Source organism: Pogona vitticeps, chromosome 1 (genome assembly GCF_051106095.1).
Source record: "Pogona vitticeps strain Pit_001003342236 chromosome 1, PviZW2.1, whole genome shotgun sequence".
Classification (NCBI taxonomy): Eukaryota; Metazoa; Chordata; class Lepidosauria; order Squamata; family Agamidae; genus Pogona; species Pogona vitticeps.
The window spans coordinates 57,260,555-57,276,456 of NC_135783.1; positions in this window are offsets into that span (position 1 = coordinate 57,260,555).

A 15,902-nucleotide genomic window follows, 5' to 3' on the forward strand; every position below is an offset into this window, starting at 1 on the left:
ATGTTGTGAAAACTTGGAAGAGAAAAATATTTTTTTAAAACAATCAATACATTTTAGCTTAGAAGATCTTTGTTTTCTTCTTCTGATTTTCTTTATTACTTTTAAAGTTTATATAACAAATCAGGTCAACATGTGGAAAAACATCTATTGAGATTGCTTAATTGGTGTTTTCTTTTATATAATGCAAGTGAATCTGGGCAAGACCCTCAAATTAGTTTGCAGGTTCTGGAACTGACTTTAATGGTCACAACTGCCATGACTTTGTTATGTACCCTAGGTACATAATACAGTACGAGATTTGTTCTCTCCCCAGATACTGATGCATGTTTCAGCCATACCGCTCAACAGGGATGCATAACCTTGTGTGAGAACAGGAAATTCTTTTTTCCTCACTTGCAAGATCATGTAATGACAATTTTTGCATGCACAACAACGATTTTTGCACAATTAAGATTAATTATGAAAAATTATGAGCCTGATTCCACTAACGATAAAAACCACTTTTGTATTGGGTTCTTCTGTTTTAAAAATGACACAAGTTTAGGTGTATACCTGTGTGCACAGAGTAGTGTGCCAGGGGAATGGGCTTTAAAGAGCCTTGGGGCACAGTGGTTAAACTGCTGTTCTGCCACCAAAACTCTGCCTGAGTTCAATCCCAGGAAGCCGTCTCAAGGCTCATTCATCCTTCCATTGTTATCAGGTTTGTAAACTAAGTATCTAGCTTGCTGGGGGGAGGCGGGAGAGCAATATGTAACCTACGTAATTAAATTGTAAATTGCCCAGAGAGTGCTTTAAGTGCTGTGGGGTGGAATATAAACAACACACTTTGGTTTGCTTTTTGCTCCTCCACCAGAGGTACCAGCAAATGTGGAATCAATTTATTGGAATTGATTCCACATATGTGGATGCCCCTGAAAGGAGCAGAAGTAAACACTCTCACTCCCCTGCCCACCCACTCGTCTGAGTGGCAAAGATGAGGACACATTCTCCAACACAGAAATACTGAATTCAGGCTAAACCTTCCAAATGAAGGTTTATTCTGGCAGTGGGATCAGGGTCTCTGACAACTACTTTGTTTCACTTTTTTAAAGCATTAGAAATATTGTATAAATTGCTTGTGTTTGAAAAATCACACTGTCTTGCAGGTTTTCTCTCTGTGCATGAATGTATGCTTTGTTTCTCAAAGGAAAACTAGTTTTCCACACAGAGACATTTTGCCCAGTTTGTCTTTTGGAATCCTGTTCGGGCAGTGACATAGCGCTCTTGGCCTCCCACTCAGGTTCTCCCATTAAACACCCATAAAACTACCCTGTTCACTTCCTCTGTTAACTTGCTCCTGCTCACAAGCTGTTACATACTCAGTTTTTTTAAAAAAAATGTAGACAGCCCATCACAATATCATACCATAGGTCCTCTTGTTTTGCCCCCCCCCTTTTTTTACCTCAGAGATTTCTCACATTATTGTGGAACAAAGAGCTGTGCATTCAGTTTTACACAGTGAAAGTATGCTTGTCACTTGCTACTACTTCTGCATGATTTCAAAATGCAACCTATACCAAGTATTAGGAAGGAAGAACAAGAACTATCATCATCAGTCAAGCCCAAGACTAGCATACACGCTGGAGAAACATGGAGGAATTGAGGGGCAATGAAACACAGAAAAGCCTATGTAACCACACCCCACCAACGATTTGAAAGCTTACAAAAAGTACCAGAGCCTCAGACACCTCAAGACAGTGAGGCAAGCCACGTGCAATAGAATGAAAGCAAGAGCTGGTTTAGAAATACGGCACAATGAATATGGATGAGGCTATTGCTGTGTTTTGAAATGGCTGTAATAAATGGTTGTCCTTCCTTGATGAAATATTTTCTATGCAAATGTTTGGCATCACTAAAGATTTGGTTTCCATCTAGACTGGAACCTTCTTAAAGCTGTTCTTTTCTTGTGAGGCTTCACTTTGCCTTTTGTGGATCCCACAGTAGCCCTGGACTGATTGATTGTAAAGGTGTTTCTTAGAGTCTTCATTTAACTGTTCAGGGATTTTGTTTTTCCTACTTCACTCTGTCTCAACACATTTTTGGATGTAGATAGCTCATTATCCTCCATATTCAGAGATTTATGACTTGAAAGAAGCTTTCTCATTCTGGGGGGAATATCAGTTTTAACTTCTTAATTATCTGTCATCTCTGTCAGTGTATTTCCCCACAATGTCTAAGCTAGTCCCTCTGGCTTTCACTTGCTGATCTTTAAAACAAGCTAATTTGAAACTTTTTCTAAGGAGGAACTGACATGCATGCCCTTTCCGGAGAGGTTGGGGACAAACTGAGGCCAGCACTTCTAGTGCTAAAAACTTGTGCTGGGGTGAAAATTTTCAACAGGAAGAGGGGCCTTTCAGAGGGCTGTAGAGTTCCCAAAAGACCCACAGACACTAAGCAGTGGCTGATTCCGTGATTTTCTTTCTTTCTTTCAAAATTAGCCTTTTTAGTCACAGTACAGGTTTGGCTGAGAGTGTAGACTTGTTCAAGCTTTCATTGTGTAGCCTTGTTCAAGGTTTTGCCCTCAGAATGAGAACTGAAGTCGACTACTGGTATGAGTAGCTGATTCATCGTGTCATTGAGGAATAATTTTAAAATTGCTTCCTCTCTATAGTTGGCACTGCAAAGTATCCTTCCCAAGCACATGCAGCAATGGATGACACTTGCCTACACTGTGATTTCATACTGTCCCATTGTGTGAGTACCAGAAGCACAGAAGCTAAGCCACGCACATAGTTCTGTATGTCTTATCTCAAAGCCATGCAGAAAGGGAAAGTATGGCTGAGTCTCCCCCCCCCCCCCCGCACACAGCCCCACTGTTCATGAACAATGGGGATAGACATATTTGTCACATTCTCCTATATTTTAGTTTTTGAATCTCAGTTTCTTTCTATCTCAATTTGGAAGTTATGAAAAGAGTTTGATGCAATTGTCATCAGAAATGAACCAAATTTTTGATTGATTGATTGATTGATTGATTGATTGATTGATTGATTGATTGATTTGATTTGATTTGATTTGATTTGATTTGATTTGATTTTATACTGCCCATCTGGCAGCCAAGGCCACTCTGGGCAGTTTACAACAAATAACATAAGACAACAAAGTAACAAGATAGCAAATAAAATTCTCAACTATCTGCACTGGTCAAGTCCAACAGGTATAGCTTTGTCCAACATGGAAATAACCTCTCTGCCATGTCACTGTTAAAGATGACAACTTGTCAGAAATCCAGATTCTGTACCACAAATATGCTGGACTGAGACCCAGACACTTAAAACTGTTGAACAATCAAAAGCTCTGTTTCAATAGTTGGACCGCACTGTCTCTTTTGCTTCCACTTTTACTTTCTCCTTAGGCTTTCCCATTATCTTTTAAATAAATATGCACAATTTCAGAAGTTCCTGTTAAATAAAATGCTTCATAAAACGTCTGCCCATTCCTGCATACCACAACAATGTGTATTGCACTATGGCCCATTTTAGTTGGGGAATTTGAGGGAATGCAATTCAAAAAAGTAACTTTTACAAAATCTAATGATGGGGAAACAGCTCTTAGTCGATATTATATTCATTGTATATACTGTATTGTACCCTCACATGCAATACTTCTAGAGAGGTAAGGGTTAAACCAGATTGCTAATGGGGACTGTCTGTCCTAGTTCAAGTACTCTATGGTGTGCAAGGCTCCTCCCCACTCCTTTGTCTTCTCCTCCTCCCAAAGGCTGTTTTTGAATTCTGAAAGGGTCTTAATTTGTGAGCTGCCAACTGTTGTTTCTTCGACCTTACCAGAAGGACATTAACTTCCTGAATTTAAATTTGAACCCATGTGCATTTCTACATATGTAAGCTGCTTGTGACTAGTAAAAAAAATGAGAGTTTGGATTGTTGTTATTTTTTATTCCACTAAAGATTGACTAAGGGATTTTCTTTTTGTTCTAGCTACATAATACTTAACCAGCCGTGTGAGGTATTTGCTGTGTATGATTGCTTACAGATAACTCAGTGATCGTTACCAAAAACCCATACTTTTAATGCTATGTAGATAGAACCTTTAATCTGAAAGTAGATGATTAACACCAAATGCTGAAGCTAAGGCAGCTGGATTCAAGACTAGCTGAAATTCACTGCAGTGAGTTTAATGTTGTTAGCTGTGCTTCCTCAACTAAACTATTTGCAATCATATCTTGCATATAACCAAACCAAATTCTTGTGCTAGGAACAATAACAATTCAAATGTCTTTAGCGGCTTAGATGCAAGGATGTAACTTCAAGTGGGTATTAAATAAGGCTTAGAAATTGCTAGAGAGTGGATAATAAGCCAAGCTCATCCCCTCTGGATACATGACTGCAGTCTCAGTAAGCTGTGCACCTGGCCTCTTCCTTAAGTTTGGCAAAGAAGTATCTAGTGCCCAAAGTACCACCAAACTCCTGTATATAGTTAGTGGGATTGAAGATGCTATTCTCAGTTTACCCTGGGAGCCTCTCCAGTGAAAACACTTAGGCAACAGGTGCCCAGGCTTTAGGCTCCTAAGGATTAGAACAAAATTCAAAGTTCCTAAGAAACTAATCCCAGCACATCAACATACTATAGAGGCAAGTCAGGTCATGTCCATTTTCATCATTACAAAATATTTCTGCTCTGCTAGAGGTTCATAACTAGTTCTTGACAGGGGGGCCTCTCATTTCCTCTGCCATATAAGAATAATTGTGCCAAGGAGGGGGTCACCCAAATTCAGAAGGTGTCCTCTGTTCTGTTCATGAGCTGTGTTGCCCTGTACATTAGTTGCAGGTCAAGTGTCTTCACTTTGGCGTGTATGCATGTCTCTTCTGCAGTAAGGTCCTTTGAGGTCAAGATGGGCTTACTCGTCTTCTGCAACTGTACCTAGGAAGAAACAAACCTCGTTTCTCTGCCTTGCACTCTGTCCAGGAGAGAGAAAGAGGGTAAAGCCATCTCTCTAACCTCCTCATCTTCAGTCTTCAGCAGTTGTGGCTCTCTCAGCAAACTGGCCATTTGTTGTTTACTCTGGTAGTGACAACTTTGAAATTGGCAGCAGATGCAGGAGGAAAAACGAAAAGTTTCAATGGAAATTTTAAAAAACCCAGCAACAACTGTTGAGCTCTGGACAAGAGGATAAGGCTACAGTTATCACTTCCTCTCTCTTTACCTCTGAAGAGTACGAGATGAGCAACCATTGTATTCCTATTCACACAGTTACAAGTGAATAAGTTTCACGGAACTCTTGAGTAACCACATAGTTTAGGGTTATGACCATGACTACACACAGATATACACACATTCTCTCTACTTATTTTTACCACCACCACGCCAAGAGCACGCCAAGTGCAACGGGTCTCCATTTTAGCCTCACAACAATTTTGTAAATTAGGTTCAACCAGTGGACATCATCATATCTACAAAGATTTGATTTAATAATTTGATTGTATGAGCACAATACCGTATTACTCACTGGTAAGTAATTTGAAGCCCATTTCTCTCCCAGTAAGGAAATTATTTCAGAATAGTATACTTTAAACACACAGTGTGACATCACAAGGGCCCCACCTCTCTGCTTGCAGATTAAAAATACACACATCTAATTGAATAGTTAATCATCAATCTCAAATAATGACTAACCATGAAAAACATTGTATGAAAAAGTGGACTTGTCCACAAAAGCTCACATTAATATATGGCACTTAATCTTTAAAGTGACACATATTTGTCGTCTTTATTTTAATTTTTTGTGGGGTTTTATGCCCGATTTGTCACATTTCTTATTTGCCTTTTCCTCCTGTGTTGTTTTATGGTTGAGTCTAATTTCACTCACTGACAGGACCATTCAGACAAATAAATTTTGCTCTTCCCTATAGTTTCTAGCTGACATATTCCAAGTATAGCTTGAATTGGTAAGCATCTGAGACTATGTATCTTGAGGATTAGAACTGAATAAGTATTTAATTAACTGTGTTTAGGGTAACCACATAGCCTACTTTAGAGAGGGCAGTCCTTTATTTGAGAGCATCTTCTGTGTGATGAGCCATCCATCTGAATTCAGTTAAAAGATCAGGAACTATCAGAGAAGAGAGTAGGAGCCTGCAAATTACCCATCATCAGTTAAGTGCCTGGAGAGTAGATTGAGCAAGCTTACAAGTTGCCTGATCTCAGCCTTTTCCACTATGGGGAGATATATTGTTTATTTAAATTGTTTCTTGCCCGGCCTGGCTAATCAAAGCAGCCAGGCCCGTAACAACTGAATGGGCCACTGCAATAATTAATGGGTCTCTTCAGGAGGGCAAGGTACCCCTTGCCCTCAAGGAGACACTCATTAGGCCCATTAGGAAGAAACCAAATTTGGCGACGAACGGCATTAGCAATTATAGGCCCGTTGCCAATATTTCTTTCCTTAGCAAAGTGGTTGAGAGGGTGGTGGCAGATCAGCTCCAGGCACTCTTGGACAAAACCAACACCCTGGACCCATTCCAGTTGGGCTTCAGGCCGCGCTATGGTACAGAGACGGCACTGGTCGCACTGATGGATGACCTGCTGAGGGAGGCCAATGGGGGCAATATGTCCTTGTTGGTCCTCCTCGACATCTCGGCGGCCTTTGATACCGTCACCCATGGTATCCTCCTGGGGAGGCTCTCTGAGTTGGGAATTGGTGGCCTGGCATTTGCCTGGCTCCGTTCCTTTTTGGAGGACCATCCCCAGAGAGTTCAGCTTGGGGAGAGTGTCTCGGCCCCTTGGAGTCTCAACTGTGGGTTTCCACAGGGGTCGATCATCTCTCCAATGCTGTTTAACATCTATGTGAGGCCGCTAGGTGGGGTCATCAGGGGGTGTGGGGCATCGTGTCACCAGTATGCTGATGACATACAGCTCTACATCTCCTTTTCATCTACCTGAGTGGATGCTGTCCTGTCCCTTCAGCGCTGCCTGGAGACTATATTGGAATGGATGCAGTCGAATGGGTTGAGGCTGTACCCGGAAAAGACGGAGGTCCTGAGGGTGGGCGGTCCTTCCATCAGCGATATAGGTAACTCCCTTTCTTTTGGGGGGACGACCCTTGCCGCAAAGAGTGAGGTCCGCAGCTTGGGGGTACATCTGACACAGTCAATGGCTTTTGCATAGTCAATGAAGCAGAAGTAGATGTTTTTCTGGAACTCTCTGGCTTTCTCCATAATCCAGCGCATGTTAGCAATTTGGTCTCAAGCTCCTCTGCCCCTTAGAAATACAGCTTGGACTTCTGGGAGTTCTTGGTCCACATACTGCTGATGCCTACCTTGGAGGATTTTGAGCATAACCTTGCTAGCGTGTGAAATGAGTACAATTGTACGGTAGTTGGAGCATTCTTTGGCACTTGCTGGCATATTGAATGTTGCAGCTTAACAGCATCATCTTTTAAGATTTTAAATAGTTTAAATGGAATGCCATCACCTCCACTGGCCTTGTTGTTAGCCAGGCTTTCTAAGGCCCACTTGACTTCACTCTCCAGGATGTCAGGCTCAAGGTCAGCAACCACATTATCTGGGTTATCCGGGATATCCAAATCTTTCTGGTATAATTCCTCGGTGTGTTCTTGCCACCTCTTCTTGATATCTTCTGCTTCTGTTAGGATCCTCCCATTTTTGTCCTTTAGAGTAGACTTTATCTAGAGGGGCGGGGTATAAGTCTAAATAAAGTAAAAAAAAAGTAAAAGTTATCATGTCCATCTTTGCACAAAATGTTCCTCTAATATCCCCAATTTTCCTGAACAGATCTCTGGTTTTTCCTTTTCTTTTATTTTCCTCTATTTCTTTACATTGTTCATTTAAGAAGGCCCTCTTGTCTCTCCTTGCAATTCTTTGGAAGTCTGCATTCACTTTTCTGTAACTTTCCCTATCTCCCTTGCATTTTGTTTCCCTTCTCTCTATTTCCAAGGCCTCACTGGACAGCCACTTTGCTTTCTTACATTTCCTTTTCTTTGGGATGGTTTTTGTTGCTGCCTCCTGTACAATGTTATGAGCCTCTATCAAAGTTCTTCAGGCACTCTGTCCACCAAATCTAGTTCCTTAAATCTGTTCTTCACTTCCAGGGGTTTGGTTTAGATTATACCTGACTAGCCCAGTGGTTTTTCCTACTCTCTTCAGTTTAAGCTTGAATTTTGCTATGAGAAGCTGATGATCAGAGCCACAATCAGCTCCAGGTCTTGTTTTTGCTGACTGTATAGAGTTTCTCCATCTTTGGCTGCAGAGAATATAATCAATCTGATTTCGGTATTGCCCATCTGGTGATGTCCATGTGTAGAGTCGCCTCTTGTGTTGTTGGAAAAGAGTGTTTGTGATGACCGGCTTGATCTCTTGACAAAACTCTATTAGCCTTTGCCCTGCTTCATTTTGAACTCTGAGGCCAAACTTCCGTTGTTCCTTTTATCTCTTGACTCCCTACTTTAGCATTCCAGTCCCCTATAATGACAAGAACATCTTTCTTTGGTGTCAGTTCTAGAAGGTGTTGTAAATCTTCATAAAATTGGTCAATTTCAGTCTCCTCAGCATTGGTGGTTGGTGCATAAACTTGGATTATTGTGATGTTGAAAGGTCTGCCTTGCATTCGTATTGACATCATTCTATCATTTTTGAGATTATATCCCATTACAGCTTTTCCCACTCTTTTGTTGACTATGAGGGCTACTCCATTCCTTCTATGGGATTCTTGCCCACAATAGTAGATGATAATCATCTGAATTGAATTCGCCCATTCCTGACCATTTTAGTTCACTGACGCCTAGGATGTCAGTGTTTATTCTTGCTATCTCCTGTTTGACCACATCCAGCTTACCAAGGTTCATAGATCTTACATTCCAGGTTCCTATGCAGTATTTTTCTTTGCAGCATCAGACTTTCCTTTCACTTCCAGGCACATCCACAGCTGAGCGTCCTTTTGGCTTTGGCCCAACCACTTCATTAGCTCTAGAGCTATTTGTACTTGTCCTCCGCTCTTCCTCAGTAGTATTTTGGACGCCTTCCGACCTGAGGGTCCCATCTTCCAGCCTCATATCTTTTAGACTTTTCTTTCTGATCATATGGCATTCTTGGCAAAGACACTGTACTGGCATTGCCAATTCCTACTCCAGGTGGACTGTGTTTAGTCGGAACCCTCCACTATGACCTGTTCATCTTGGGTGTCCCTCCACGGCATAGCCCATAGCTCCTCTGAGTTACTCAAGCCCCTTCGCCGTGACAAGGCAGCAATCCATGAAGGGGTCACAAAGACCCACCCGATGCCAGTTTGCCCCAAGGGGAAGATGCTCCCATGACAGCCCTTGACAAGAAAACATTTCAAAACCATTTCTGAAAAATACTTTTATTGGTTTTTGAAAAGAGGCTAAACAGGTACGTATCCTGTCCCTCAGCACAGACAGCCTGGTTTAGCTCCAGCAAGTTGACCGCACTGTGATCCCTTGTATCATCACCCTGGCCATGCAAGACAAAGAGAGAGAGAAACAACTAAGGGGCGAGCTCGTCCACTAGCGTCTGTTCTGGCAACTTCATCCAGAGGTTCCGCCTGCCAACATCCACTAGCTTCTACCAGGAATATCCACTCATTCATCTCTTCCACTCTGCTTCTGAAGCCCGCCTCTGCCAGCTCCTGAATGCTTGGGCCACGCACACACCCCGGCAACATCCCCACGGAACGCCAACCAGGCCCATTCACTCCACCACTCATCCACACACACACACCCGGGTTTCCATCCACTGAAATCCACCAACCTTGCACCAGCTGGTTTCAGGAGGCTAAACTCATCTGCCATCCTATGCCAGCTTCCGTCTTGCAACATCAGCCAACTTCTGCTGGCAGTCTCCACCAGCTTCTGTCTGCCAACATCCATCGGCTTCCCCCTGATACATCGCCGACATCGGCCAGCTTCAAGCCCAGATCTCCACCAGCTTCAAGCTGCTAACTCGCAAGCCCACTTAGCAAGTTCACTAGAGAACTTGCCTGGTTGAGAAGGTCTGTGTCCCCAGCAGACACCCTCTGCTGGACTGCTCTGTGGCCACTGTCCTCTCCTCTGATCTCCTGCCCTGCCTCTCAAGCCCCTTTTATCTTCAAGCAGAGAGGTGGGCCCCCTATGATGTCATAAAGGCCCAGGAGCATGTGGTGAGTTGCCAAGGCAGGAGCAACAGCAGCCCTGTCAGGATTGGCTGAGTTCTGGTAATGATGTCAACAATCCCTCTGATTGTTAGAGTAAATCTACCCTTTTCGGCCTTCGGAATCTCCTGGATGAAATGGATTATCTAGATCCATTTCAATCGGGTTTCAGGCTGGGTTATGGGATGGAAACTGCCTTGGTTGCCCTGTTTGACGACCTTTGCTGGGAGAAAGACAAGGGCAATGTATCCCTGTTGATTCTCCTGGACCTCTCAGCGGCTTTCGACACCATCGCCCATGGTGTCCTTCTGGACAGATTGGCTGGGATGGGAATGGGAGGCACTGTTTTAAAGTGGTTCCACTCCTACCTGGCTGATCGAGTCCAGAAGGTGGTGCTGGGGGACAGTAGCTCTGATCCATAGCGGTTGCGTCATGGGGTTCCTCAGGGCTCTATACTGTCCCCCATGCTATTCAATATCTACATGAAACTGCTGGGGGAGGTCGTTAGAGGGTTTGGACTGAGGAGTCAGCAAAATGCTGACGACACCCAGCTCTACTTCTCATTTTCTACCAATCCAGGTGTGGCATTCACCGTTCTGAACTCATGCCTGGACTCGATAATGGGCTGGATGAGGGTCAATAAACTGAAGCTCAGTCCAGACAAGTCTGAAGTGCTGCTGGTAGGTGTCCCGCCAGATAGGTTAAAGGGCCATTTCCCTGCCTTAGACGGGATTACACTCCCCCTAAAGGACAGGGTCCACAGCTTGGGGGTGCTCCTTGACCCCGGTCTGACCTTGGAAGCCCAGGTGGACTCGGTGTCCAGGGGTGCCTTCTTACAGCTTCGGAGAATATATCAACTTCACCCTTACCTGGATGAGCGGAGCCTGGCAACAGTCACTCATGCACTCATGCAGTCACTCATAGTAATAATAATAATAATAATAATAATAATAATAATAATAATAATAATAATAATAATAATAATAATAATAATAATAATAATAATAATAATAATAATAATAATAATAATAATAATAATAATAATGGCATATTCAGTTACCTATTACTCCAAAAGTGTCCAGATAACAAATGGCATTCTGATAAGTGAGCCCTTCACTGAGAAATGCAGTCCATGAAATGATTTCAAAGGGCAGCAGAATATCACAGTCCTAATTTAAGAACCCCTTTATGTTACCAATGTACATGATGGTGGAATTCATCGAATCATCCAATCAGAGAATAACTGTGTTGGAAAGGGTCTATAAGGCTATCAAGTCCAACCCCCTGCTCAATGTTGTAATCCAAGTTGAAGCATATCTGACAGTTGTCCAATTTTCCCTTGAATGCCTCTAGCATTGGAGCACTCACCCCCTGCCAAAGTAATTGGTTTTATTATCACTCTGGTCTTACAGTTAAGAAGTTTTTCCTGATATTCAGCCTAAATTCGCCTTCCTGTCGTTTCAGCCCATTATTACATGCACCGCAGTCCCTCCATCACATCCCTAATTTGTCTTCCACATGTTTCATTGAAATTGAAACATGCTGGGCGGTCCATGGCGGTCCATGGATCTCCCTTTACTTTTTTACTGTACTTTTACTTTTATTAGATTTTTAACCCCCCCACCACCACCAGACAAAGTCTACTCCGGGCAGCTTACACACATAATAAAAACATCACAATATGACAAATATCATAAAATCAAAACATTATAATTTGACACTTATTTTAAATCATAGCATGTTTCAATTTCAATTGCAAGCAGTAGGGAGACTCCCTACTACAAGTACTCTTCTCTTCCTCTTTTTGTAGGGTGTGGGTTCAGTGATTTTGTTTTGCTGAGCTTCAGTCCTTCCCATGTCCTCCTGTGGGTTCTCCACTGCATGCTGTCTGGCAGACTCCTCTTCAAGAACCTGAAAGCAGTTTTGCAGTTCCACTGGCGAAGAGTACCTTCTCCTTCTTTTGGTCCTGTGACTCTTTCCCATGGTGCTTCCTGCCCTATGTTTGTACTCTCCTCAGCATTCTCCTCCACTGCTTTGTCTTGCTGTTCTTCCACCTCTAGTGCCCCCCGTAAGTGCTGCTGCTGCTGCTGAAAGGTTCTGTCGATGTATTCTTCATCTTCTCTCATAGACTTAAGCCTGGCCACTTCCTCCTCCAATTTCTTTCACTTTTCCTTCCAAAAGTGCCACCGGTTTGCATTTGCTGCACTTGTAGGCTGTGTTGTTCTCTGGCACAAAGACAAATGCTACACACACCTTGCAGGTTACCACCACTGAATAGTCTCTCTTCTCTCCATAACCCCTGTTACCTTCTGGCTTTCTTCTCTTTGTGAGTGCCCTTTGCTATGTCTTGCTGCTAGAAAAGTCCACTAATATATAACTTTCCCCATTCAAGAATACATTTCCCCATTAAACGCCTGTTTGCTTGCTCCCTGAAGTCTCTCTCTGTTTTTACCCTCTGCTGAGCTCTGTTAGGAGTCAGCAAACAGAAAGAACTGCTCACTACTCACAACCGCTACTTCTTGTCCTCAGCAGTTATTAAGCCCCTTTTTTTTCTTTTAAGCTGAGCAAATGGTGTTTCTGAATGGCTGATGCAGTTAAACTCTTGTTCGCTCACTCCCCGGGGTCTGTCTCAGTTGTATCCTTCCAATCTGAATCTCCGATATCATGAAGTGGCTTAATAAGGGAGATTTGGGTGAGGGAAGTTTCTCAGCCAGCCTTTTAGATAACACCATAGGGGAAAAAAACATATTTTATTTTTTATATATACATGGGGCAGTGCATCAGCAACGGTCTATTATAGTCGGGGGGGGGGGAATTCACTGTGCCTGCCCTTCTGCTGAGGAGTAGAAGAGCCTTCAATTTGCTAACATCCTGAAGTGGCTTGCTTATTAAGCTATTTCACACAATGGGAAATTCCACCCATAAGGAACCCGGACAACCAGAAAGCTTGCTTTTGGTCCATCGCCAGCACACACGCTGGAAACATACCAAACCAGAGTAATCCTGCCAGAAAAGCAAAAGATCCTGACAGGGGCTCAGAAAGGAGCAAGTAGGAACCCTCTGGGAACAATTGGGTTCACTCAAGCAATTCTCTTGTGTGATTGCTGGAAAAAAGGAGTGAACCAACCCATCCCTGCAGTGGACCAAGCAGCGGGCTAAATGCCTTGTAAAGGGATTCTTCCCCTGCCGAGGGGCGCGCTGGTCATGAAGAGTCGGAGGCCCTTCTGAATTTTTAACATATTCCCTTTTATTGTTAACAATAGAATTAAGTTCAATTGGATCGAACGGATCTAATAAACTTTCAGCTGGCAAAATGTGATATCTCTTTAACATCATTGTCGGATTCTGGTTCATTCAGAAAGGAGCCAGTCCAAAGCGCTCCCGATCCGTCATAGGTCTTAGCGGGGTGCTCCTTACCGCGCAAACAGTCCCGCAACAAGGATGACGGGCCCAATCCCCCTCCGGAGGCTTCTGCTGGAAAACAGGTCCCGGCCGAATTACTCTCCGCCCCCCACATTGATTCCTCGGGTATACTGTCACGATCCATTCCAAAGGATCAAAGCCAAAATTCCTTGTGCCGGCTATTGGAGGATCAGGCAATAGTCCTCCCCCTCGTTGTAAGTTAGGGAATTCTTTATATATCCCCGAGGCATCGGCCGAGTCGTGCATAGGTTCCGTCTGGACCCCATGACTAATGGTACCTCCCAGTTCTCCTGCTGTCACTAAACTGAACTCCTGCACTTCTTTCTCACTCCCTTTTACCTCCTCCCACAGAATCAAATCAAGCTCCTCCCCTCCCTCCTCAACCAAGCAGACTTCCGTTGCTATCTTGGGCACGAGCGCTTGCTGTTCAATTTCTATCAGTATGCCCTCTGCACAGCCACTTTCCGCGATCGTGTTCTGGCTGCTTGAGGTCGGCTCACTACTCTTCTGCCCTTCACATGCCTGCCTGACAGTACCCAAGTGGCAGATGTTCCCACAGATCAGAGACTAAAGTTCAGTCAGTGTTGGCATACTCATTGCTCCAAAGGGCCTGCCAGCAGCTTTACATGGACCCTATGCATGCCCCTGTGCCTCCTCCTACTTCTAGCCCTCAGGTGAGCAGAGACCATCATGCTGGACATGACAACAGTAGAACCAGCTATGATTTGCATAACTGTATTTTCAGTATATCTGACGTTTCAGGCAGGTGGCCCAACTATTTTACTCTTAGGGCCCTATCTTGGGCAAATTCACAGAGATCCATTTGCAGGAAGAACTTGCTTTGCAGCTTGACATTTGCAAATCTAAATCTGTCTCCTCCGAGTCCAGCTGAGTTTACTGCTGGATAAGCACACAGAATGAGTTTTGTTTTTTTCCCCCCAAGTGCGCTTCTAGATCTGGCTTCTAGTATCACCATAAACAACAGTCATTAAAAGATGTATTCTCTGTATAACAGTTATGAATGATGCACTAGAAAGAGGTTTTGTGAATGATAACAACATATGCAGACCTTGGCACGAGTGATGCCTTTGCTCATGAAAGCAAGAATATAGCAAGCTTCTCTCTGTTTAGGAACTTGGCACCAAATTCAATGGTCTTAGGGCCCAATGAAAATGAAACAACATAACTGTGGCTGTCTCAAATCAAGAGAAATTAAGCCAAGCATTCATAGACAGCTGTACTACTAGGCACTCAAAGGCAGCCACTTCCCTCAGGCAGAAGATTTTTCAGTTTCAGTATATTTTTGCCGTGTTCCCCAGGCATGAATCCACATGATTTTAATGTAAGATCATGCCCAAATCATTGTCAACCTCCACTTTCTCCATTGTGGCACTGGTGTGAGATTGGGGTAAAGACTGTAAGCTTCTTTGAACAGCCATGTTTTACACAAAGAACTATCCATGGTGTGACGGTGAAGAGGAGGAAGAAGAGGAGGAAACTTACCAGGTCTCAGAGCCAGGAATGGCTCTGCTCCCCTGAATCTCGAGACTCAGGCAGAGAAATCTGTAAGGGTTCGGTGTTAAGGGGGTCAGTCACTCACAATAAAGCATGAGACGGTTTTAACTTTTCAACCTTGTCTTTATTTACTAACAATTCAAAATTAACTGGAACGTCTCTTGGAACTGGTTCTAAAGTGTCTTGCGGTCTAAACTTAGACTGCAAGGGAGTCCAAACATTATTAACAAAGGGGTTAGTTTCATCAAATGCCCACGGTCCAGATAATATCTTCTCTGTGACCGGTTCTTCGCCGTCATCTCCTTCTGGTTCTAGTAGTGGAAGGGTCTCCGTCCCCACTCCAACCCCAGAATGGGGAACCCTCTCCTGGACTTGCCAGCCACGGTCCGGGTAGACCCCCATCTTCTGCAGCTCCGCGAGGTGCCATGCCTTCTTCACTTCCAACTCCCTCGCCACCGCTTCTCGCTCCTCTCTTATCCGACACCTCCATTCTTTCGCCTCCGCCTCTCCCCAATAAGATGGATGGGGTTGTTGTCCCTGGCATCTCCTTCTCTCTGCCTCCTCATGGGGAACCTTTACCTGCTCCCATTTTCCTGTCCAGGGATCCTGGACCCATATCATTTCCCAACCGCCCGGGATCTCATACTGCTTCTCTCTTATATACCCTGCCCCTGCCTCTATCTCCCCTCTCTCCTTTCCCGCCAAATTTCCCCCGGTTTTCTCTGATACATTTAACTCTTTCATCACATGTACCAGATCACTAGTATCGACCCCTTGATGTCTCTGCCCGTCTTTTCCTCTCA